Here is a 10,579-nt window from a genome sequence, read left to right as displayed (position 1 = left end):
GTGAATCATATAGTATATATGATCAACATAGTGATGTTCACCATTGAAAACTACTCCATCTCACGTGATGATCGGTTACGGTTTAGTTGATTTGGATCACGTGATCACTTAGATGATTCGAGGGATGTCTATCTAAGTGGGAGTTCTTAAGTAATTTGATTAATTGAACTTTAATTTATCATGAACTTAGTCCTGATAGTATTTTGCAAATTATGTTGTAGATCAATAGCTCGCATTGTTGCTTCCCTATGTTTTATATGTGTTCCTAGAGAAAACTAAAGTTGAAAGATGATAGTAGCAATGATTCGGACTAGGTCCGTGATCTGAGGTTTATCCTCATTGCTGCACAGAAGAATTATGTCCTTGATGCACCGCTAGGTGACAGACTTATTGCAGGAGTAGATGCAGACGTTATGAATGTTTGGCTAGCTCAATATGATGACTACTTGATAGTTTAGTGCACCATGCTTAACGTCTTAGAATCGGGACTTCAAAGACGTTTTGAAATTCATGGACCATATGAGATGTTCCAGGAGTTGAAGTTAATATTTCAAGCAAATACCTGAGTTGAGAGATATGAAGTCTCCAACAAGTTCTATAGCTAAAAAGGATGGAGGAGAATAGCTCAAGCAGTGAGCATGTGCTCAGATTGTCTGGGTACTACAATCGCTTGAATCAAGTGGGAGTTAATCTTCCAGATAAGATAGTGATTGACAGAGTTCTCTAGTCACCATCACCAAGTTAGTAGAACTTCGTGATGAACTATAGTATGCAAGGGACGACGAAAACGATTCCCGAGCTTTTCATGATGATGAAACCAATGAAGGTAAAAATCAAGAAAGAGCATCAAGTGTTGATGATTAACAAGACCACTAGTTTCAAGAAAGGGAACTTCATGTAGAATGGCAAGCAAGTTGTCACTTCCGTGAAGAAGCCCAAAGCTAGACTAAAGCCTGAAACTGAGAGCTTCTACTGCAAAGGAAATGGTCACTGGAAGCGGAAATACCCTGAATATTTGGTGGATAAGAAGGACGGCAAAGTGAACAAGGGTATATTTGATACACAGGCTATTGATGTTTACCTTACTAGTGTTTATAGTAGCCCCTGGGTATTTAATACTTGTTCGGTTGCTAAAAATTAGTAACTCGAAATAGGAGTTACAAAATAAACAGAGACTAGTTGAGGGTGAAGTGACAATGTGTGTTGGAAGTGGTTCCAAGATTGATATGATCATCATCGCACACTCCCTATACTTTCGGGATTAGTGTTAAACCTAAATAAATGTTATTTGGCGTTTGCGTTGAGCATGAATATGATTTGATCATGTTTATTGTAATACGGTTATTCATTTAAAGTCAGAGAATAGTTGTTGTTCCGTTTACATGAATAAAACCTTCGGTGGTCATACACCCAATTAAAATAGTTTGTTGGATCTCGATCGTAGTAATACACATATTCATAATATTGATGCCAAAAGATGCAAAGTTGATAATGATAGTGCAACTTATTTGTGGCACTGCCGTTTGGGTCATATTGGTGTAAAGCGCGTGAAGAAACTCCATAAATATGGATTTTTGGAATCACTTGGTTATGAATCATTTGATGCTCGCGAACCGTGCCTTTTGGGCAAGATGACTAAAACTCCGTTCTCCGGAACAATGGAACGAGCTACTGACTTGTTGGAAATAATACATACCGATGTATGCAGTCCAATCAGTGTTGATGCTCGTGGCGGGTATCGTTATTTTCTGACCTTCACAGATGATTTGAGCAGATATGAGTATATCTACTTAATGAAGCACAAGTCTGAAACATTTGAAAAGTTCAAAGAATTTCAGAGTGAAGTGGAGAATCATCGTAACAAGAAAATAAAGTTTCTACAATTTGATCATAGAGGAGAATATTTGAGTTACGAGTTTGGCCTTCATTTAAAAAAACAATGTGGAATAGTTTCACAGCTCACGCCACATGGAACACCACAGCGTAATGGTGTGTCCGAACGTCGTAACCGCACTTTATTGGATATGGTGCGATCTATGATGTATCTTACCGATTTACCACTATCGTTTTGGGTTTATGCATTAGAGACAGCTGCATTCACTTTAAATAGGGCACCATCAAAATCCGTTGAGACGACGCCTTATGAACTGTGGTTTGGCAAGAAACCAAAGTTGTCGTTTCTTAAAGTTTGGGGCTGCGATGCTTATGTGAAATAACTTCAACCTGATAAGCTCGAACCCAAATCGGAGAAGTGCGTCTTCATAGAATACCCAAAGGAAACTGTTGGGTACACCTTCTATCACAGATCCGAAGGCAAGATATTCGTTGCTAAGATGGATCCTTTCTAGAGAAGGAGTTTCTCTCGAAAGAAGTGAGTGGGAGGAAAGTAGAGCTTGATAAGGTAATTGTACCTTCTCCCGAATTGGAAAGTAGTTCATCACGGAAATCAGTTCCACTGATTCCTACACCAATTAGTGAGGAAGCTAATGATGATGATCATGAAACTTCAGATCAAGTTACTACAGGACCTCGTAGGTCTTCCAGAGTACAGTCCGCACCAGAGTGGTACGGTAATCCTGTTCTGGAAGTCATGTTACTAGACCATGATGAACCTACGAACTATGAGGAAGCGATGATGAGCCCAGATTCCATGAAATGGCTTGAAGCCACGAAATCTGAGATGGGATCCATATATAAGAACAAAGTGTGGACTTTGGTGAACTTGCCCGATGATCGGCAAGCCATAGAATATAAATGGATCTTCAAGAGGAAGACAGACGCTGATAGTACTGTTACTATCTACAAAGCTCGACTTGTCGCAAAAAAGTTTTTCTACAAGTTCAAGGTGTTAAATACGATGAGATTTTCTCACTCGTATCGATGCTTAAGTCTGTCCGAATCATGTTAGCAATTGCCACATTTTGTGGAATCTGGCAAATGGATGTCAGAACTGCATTCCTTAATGGATTTATTAAAGAAGAGTTGTATATGATGCAACCAGAAGGTTTTGTCAATCCTAAAGGTGCTAACAAAGTGTGCAAGCTCCAGTGATCCATCTATGGACTGGTGCAAGCATCTCGGAGTTGGAATATACGCTTTGATGAGTTGATCAAAGCATATAGTTTTATACAGACTTGCGGTGAAGCCTGTATTTACAGGAAAGTGAGTGGGAGCACTACAGCCTTTCTGATAAGTATATGTGAATGACATATTGTTGATCAGAAATAATGTAGAATTTTCTGGAAAGCATAAAGGAGTGTTTGAAAGGAGTTTTTCAAAGAAAGACCTCGGCGAAGCTTCTTACACATTGAGCATCAAGATCTATAGAGATAGATCAAGACGCTTGATAAGATTTTTCAATGAGTACATACCTTGATAAGATTTTGAAGTAGTTCAAAACGGAACAGTCAAAGAAGGAGTCTTGCCTATGTTGCAAGGTGTGAAGTTGAGTAAGACTCAAAACCCGACCATGGCTAAAAATAGAAAGAGAATGAAAAGTCATTCCCTATGCCTCAGTCATAGTTTCTGTAAAGTATGATATGCTGTATACCAGACCTATTATATACCTTGCTCTGAGTTTGGCAAGGGAGTACAATTTTGATCTAGGAGTAGATCACTGGACAGCGGTCAAGAATATCCTTAGTGAGGACTCATGAAATGTTTCTCGGTTATGGAGGTGATAAAGAGTTCGTTGTAAAGAGTTACGGCGATGCAAGCTTTTACACCGATCCAGGTGACTCTAAGTCTCAATCTGGTTACATATTGAAAGTGGGAGCAATTAGCTAGATCAACTCCGTGCAGAGCATTGTAGACATAGAATATTTGCAAAATACATACGACTCTGAATGTGACAGACCCGTTGACTAAACTTCTCTCACAAGCAAAACATGATCACACCTTAATACTCTTTGGGTGTTAATCACATAGCGATGTGAACTAGATTATTGACTCTAGTAAATCCTTTGGGAGTTGGTCACATGACGATGTGAGCTATGGGTGATAATCACATACAGATGTGAATATTTGTGTTAAATCACATGGTGATGTGAACTAGATTATTGACTCTAGTGCAAGTGGGAGACTAAAGGAAATATGCCCTAGAGGCAATAATAAAGTTATTATTTGTTTCCTTAATTCATGATAAATGTTTATTATTCATGCTAGAATTGTATTAACCGGAAACCTAGTACATGTGTGAATACATAGACAAATAGAGTGTCACAAGTATGCCTCTACTTGACTAGCTCGTTGAATCAAAGATGGTTATGTTTCCTAGCCATAGACATGTGTTGTCATTTGATTAACGGTGTCACATCATTGGAGAATGATGTGATTGAGTTGACCCATTTTGTTAGCTTAGCACTTGATTGTTTAGTATATTGCTATTGCTTTCTTCATGACTTATACATGTTCCTATGACTATGAGATTATGCAACTCCCGAATACCGGAGGAACACTTTGTGTTCTACCAAATGTCAAAACGTAACTGGGTGATTATAAAGGTGCTCTATAGGTGTCTCCGGTGGTACTTGTTGAGTTGGCATAGATCAAGATTAGGATTTGTCACTCTGATTGTCGGAGAGGTATCTCTGGGCCCTCTCGGTAATGCACATTACTATAAGCCTTGCAAGCAATGTGACTAATGAGTTAGTTATGGGATGATGCATTACAAAACAAGTAAAGAGACTTGCCGGTAACGAGATTAAACTAGGTATGGTGATACCGACGATCGAATCTCGGGCAAGTAACATACCGATGACAAAGGGAACAACGTATGTTATTATGCGGTTTGACCGATAAAGATCTTCATAGAATATGTAGGATCCAATATGAGCATCCAGGTTCCGCTATTGGTTATTGACCGGAGATGTGTCTCGGTCATGTCTACATAGTTCTCGAACCCGTAGGGTCCGCACGCTTAACGTTCGGTGACGATTTATATTATGAGTTATGTGATTTGATGACTGAAGTTTGTTCGGAGTCCCGGATGAGATCTGGGACATTACAAGGAGTCTCGAAATGTTTGAGACATAAAGATCGATATATTGGAAGGCTATATTCGGACATCGAAAAGATTCTGAGTGGTTCGGGTATTTATCGGAGTACTCGAGAGTTATGGGAATTCGCCGGGGAGTATATGAGCCTTATTGGGCTTTAAGGGAGAGAGAGAGAGAGGCAGGCCGCCCCCCCAAGGCCTAGTCCGAATTGGACTAGGGGGAGGAGCGGGCGCCCCCTCCTTCCTTCTCTTCTCTCTTCCCTTTCTTTCTCTCCTACTCCTACTACTTGGAATGGGGGGAATCCTACTCCTGGTGGGAGTAGGACTCCCCAGGGCGCGCCATAGTAGAGGGCCAGCCCTCCCCCTCCTCCACTCCTTTATATATGGGGGAAGGGGGCACCCCATAGACACACAAGTTGATCATTGATCTTTAGCCGTGTGCGGTGCCCCCTCCACCATAATCCACCTCGGTCATATTGTATCGGTGCTTAGGCGAAGCCCTGCATCGGTAGCTTCATCAACACCGTCATCACGCCGTCGTGCTGACGGAACTCTCCCTCGAATCTTTACTGGATCGTGAGTTCGTGGGACGTCACCGAGCTAAACGTGTGCAGATCACGGAGGTGTCGTACCTTCGGTACTAGGATCGGTCGATCGTGAAGACGTACGACTACATGAACCGCGTTGTCATAACGCTTCCGCTTACGGTCTACGAGGGTACGTGGACGACACTCTCCCCTCTCGTTGCTATGCATCACCATGATCTTGCGTGTGCGTAGGATTTTTTTTTGAAATTACTACGTTTCCCAACACCATGCCGTATCCTCATCAGCCAATTAAGATCTCATCCTCGACGATGAGGAGAGCACCGACTATGAGTGCTCTTCTAAGGGGAAGGAGATCGCCTGTGACAACAAGGAGAACACCCATGATGTCTTTGCATGTGGCACTTCCAAGGCGGGAAGATCCCATGATCATCTCATATGGCTAGGAGTAGCATGTTTTAGCTATTTCCCTACTATTCTAGAAAACCGGGCCATTCTGCTATAGTAGCATATGCCTTGTGATGTTTAACTCTGCCGCGTTTAATTCAGTTATACGCAATGTGATATTTAAGTATGAAATTGTCCTATTCATTTGTCAATACTAATTTTAATGGCTATATTTGGTTGTTAATTTATAGTTAAATTGTGCCTTGTTTATTTCAGCTATGCACAGTGTGATGTTCAATTATGCAATATGATGTTCAAGTATGATTTGTCCAGTTCAATTTCACCAATACCAGTTATAATTGTTATATTTGGTTGGTGTTAAGCATGTTATTAAACACGTCTATCAATTTTTTACTCAGTTACTTTACTACTGTGTTAACTCTTCGCAATGAAGCTATCATTGGGAGATGATGTTGTTTACCGTGTCTATATTCGGTGGATGTTAAGTCTATTGAGTTAAGATGACTTTCTGTCTACTTGTGCTGGGCCACAATGGACTATGATGTTGGTTACCATCGAGGTTTGTTGCATCCCTTGTCTTATATATTACATCATTGCGCAATTGCAGTTTAGCTTCTAACATTTAATTGTTGCATGTAGGCACATATGTTAGAGGTACAGATCCATGCTTCGACCCATTTTGCGTATGGGGCAATGTAGTATTCATGAATCATAATCAAGTGAGGAAACTAAGAAAGATTGTTAGGAGAAAGAGATGGGTGATGAAAATTAAACTCTTTGTGAACACTTTATCGATGACAATCGTGAATTTTAGGATGATAAGAAATATGTTTCCTGATTTTTCCTACCCACAATAAGTTATTAAACATAAATATCTAAATGCTTTCCAATTTTTAGTGGTTTCCAAAGCAGTTTACTCAAAGATTACCTCACAAACTACATGATCGCCGCGGAGGCAAGGAAAATTAAAGTATATCACCCAGACTACCATGATGATGGCTAGAAGTGTTCTTTTTTTGCATGGTAATACGTGTCTCCTTCATATCATAAATAACAAAGTACAAGTCACGTAAAAACCGACAAGACAAAACTGAAAAGATAGTAGAACAATTCTGAGCTTGACACCAACGTCCGTCACCTGCCTCCGGCACCACCATAGCAGCCATCGAAGAAAAAAATGATGAATCACCACCTCACCCGAGCTCGACGCGGCTCCATCGCTGATATGCAGCTTTGCGGACCTCCAAGGTGGCTCACCAAAAATGAAGCCCTTGCCGTTGAACGAATCAGACCGGGGCAACACCCTGGACACGCCATCGAACTCCAGATCTGGCACCCCACCACGACTAAGACGCCGAAGGAGGAAACCATACCTGCCATCCACGAACCACGAGCCAAGCAGATGTTCCGTCTTCCAGATGTCGTCGATGCAGACCACAATCTGCATCCGCTCCTGGACTACCTCCCAAGCTCCACGCCGACGCTGGAGCAAACGCCGTCGCAACAGCGGAGCCTGAGGACACAGGTCCACCACGAGGATGCCGCCGCCGCCACGCCATCCTTGCTTGAACAGACTAGTTTTCAAATCCACCCCCAACCATAGGACCGATGGCCTTGTCAGGGAAGGATCCGAAAGATATTTATTCAGCATCGTCATCGTCGCCACCGAAGCAAAGACGATGAACAACCTAAAAACCTAAACTACGAGGAAGTAAAATCAATCCACACGCGTGGATCCGGCGGCCCCCTCGCCACCGACGACCGAGGTCGCCGGCGGAGGGGAGCCGCCGAAGAACGGCGATGGAAGATCGGCCTCTCCTGGCGGCGGCTAGGGTTGCAGCCACCAGGGAGAGGAAGACGTACGAGACTTCGTCTAGAAGTCTTCTTGAAGTCGGTAAATGAGCGGGCAGTCATCCCAAGGGGTTGGACTGAGTTGTATGTGCCTTCGGCATGGAGGAGAAAACAATATGGGCGTTCCACTTCCTCACCTTCTCCAACAACCCAAATGATTTTTGCCTCACTCTTCACCGCCTCTAATACTACTGTGGTTTATCATTGTTAATTCCTTGCTTAATTCTTTAATTCTTGAAGATATTGTATTGCGGCTTTGATTTATGCATTTGGTTGTTGAACCATTGTAAATAGGGTATGTATGATGGATATGAAATATGTGAACGCTACAATTTATAATTTAACTTTGGAAATTTACAGTTCAAATTCTGAAGAATTATAAATTGTAGGGAGTACATTATGAGGAAACAAGCAGTTGTGCAACATGTCATTATGGTACACATGGTTACTCAAATAAAACCGCGTGCAATGGAAATATATACACACATGTTTCACTGACGAATAATGTGTGCGATTATCCACAATATAACATAGGTTTCCGACCTTTAAACATTGTGCTGATGGATCATCGAACATGATGCACTATTGAAGAGAGTGTGTGTGTGCTAGGAACACCTATCGCACACACTTTTTAAGAGGAAATGTGGGCGATAGTAGTAGATTAAATGTCTGAGATAGACATATATTTTTGCACACGCGCCACGTCAAGAAATCGTCTCCGATGTCGTCCGCATCACAAACCTTACGTCAATGTAGAGCGTGTGCGATAGATGTATCATTTCACACAATTTTTAGGTAAGAAATGTTTGGGGTGTTTTGTATATCGCAAACACGTTCTTCAGTCATAGCGTTTGCCTTTGCCCTTGTCTTTGCATACAATGCTGTTGCCAGAACGTCTACGTCCTTGAGCCCTATCACAGACGATTATGGGATCATGTGCAATGGGCACCCCTGATCGCACACCTTAGCAAGGCGACGGTTCGAAATGTGTCAGTGAAAGTGCGTTTACACCATTTGCATAGGACTTAACTGCAGTAGTATGACATGATATCACGCTAGATGAAGTTTGAGAGACCTCCTTTGGTGCAACAACCACTTTGGTCCATTCAATGCTTTTCGACTTATAAGAAGTAGCCGTTTTAGCACTAAGCCCACCATCAATAGCAGAAGAACTAAGTATCCCACTGTTATAAGTTGGACGACTCTCTGTAGCATTCTTTTTCAATACCAAACATTCTACACACCCTGCTTTATGAAGTAACTCATGGTATCATTATATTGCAGTAAATCAATAAGATCACAAATCTTTTCTTCTAACCCTCAAAGAAATGTACCATGGTTGCCTCGGCAGACTCACGTACAACTGTATGGATCATACGATTGTTGTCCCGTGAAGAAACTTTCCCCATTTGCTCCCACTCCAGTAAATTTCAAAGTTGTTCGTGAGGGGGTTGCCCGAGATCACATTCTTCATGGAGGTTGCAAGTGCTTCGATGGCGGGCCAACAACAAGTCTGTGGTGTTACTGCGAAAATTGCCCTCCCCCGCTATGCAAGCAGCGGGTGTCGGCTGGAGGTAGGGCCCCGATGGTGAGTGGAGAGTGTCCTACGGTGGTCGCGCAACAGATGGTTGTCGAGGCCGTGGCAGGAACTCGTTCGGCTCCATCGCGTCATAAACTTCCTCGCCCTACTATTGCTACTAAAAATCCAGAACTGGGAGAGCAGGTACACGACCCCAGATACATATACATGGCATGACTTAGTTGTGGAGATCCAGGCCATTATGTTGATAATTGCATCAAGCCAAAAACATGCTTTATATGTAATCACGAAGGTCACAATGTTAACATCTACGCTGCTTGGACTCAACTTCACCATGTTGCTACATATTTTTGTAGTTCTGCTCTCAGGTTATGCTTATCCTACAAACGTTCTAGTGAGAGACGAAGCTAAGTGGCTCAATTCTAGAATCTATGTTGTCAAAGGTGGGATATCTCAAGAGTATTTACTTACAAATTTGTCTAGCATTTTCTGCAAGAATAAATAGTGGCCTTGGCAGATTAGAGTTATCAAGCCCAAATCTTTTTTCTTAGATTTCCTCGTTGAGAAAATTACAAGGATTATTGAGTTTCAACTTTTGATCTTCATGAATGGCGTCTGTGTTAATGTGACTGAATGGACTAGCAGTATTGATACTTTGTTGAGAAAATTGAGGCTTAGGTTAATTAAGGTTGAGGAGTTACCCACCAAATGGCATTCTTGGAAAGTGTTGGCTCAAATTATCTCCTATTTTGGGCATCCTTGTGGATTGGAATGACCTTATGAAGAGCTTTTATGCTAGTGTGTTAGGATCAACATTGCTTGCAGCGATCCAGCTAAAATTGCTTTTGAGAGGCTTCTTGAAATGAAAAGGAGGCTGTAACTATTTTCTATACTGTAGAATGTTTTGAACAAATGGGAGGAGATGATCCTAATTATGATATTGGTCCTGATGATATTGAGTTTGGAAATCTTGAAGCTTTGGGTGATGATTCAGTTGGCAAAGACTTATTGAAAGATGATGATGAACCCATAGATGAACTTGACACAACTAGTAGGAGAGATGACCCAACTGGAAAACAACTTGGGCAGGTGTGGAATTAAACCCTGCCTTTTTTCTGAAGTTTTTACTTCTCAACATGTTATTGCTAATGTTGGGACGGTTCCTGTTGCTCCTGAGCTTGTTACACATAGTGTTGTTTTTAACACTATGGCTGAATTGGAATTGGACCAGAAGATGTG

This window comes from Triticum dicoccoides, chromosome 5B (assembly GCF_002162155.2).
Source record: "Triticum dicoccoides isolate Atlit2015 ecotype Zavitan chromosome 5B, WEW_v2.0, whole genome shotgun sequence".
NCBI classification, from domain to species: domain Eukaryota; kingdom Viridiplantae; phylum Streptophyta; class Magnoliopsida; order Poales; family Poaceae; genus Triticum; species Triticum dicoccoides.
This window is presented reverse-complemented; position numbering follows the sequence as displayed.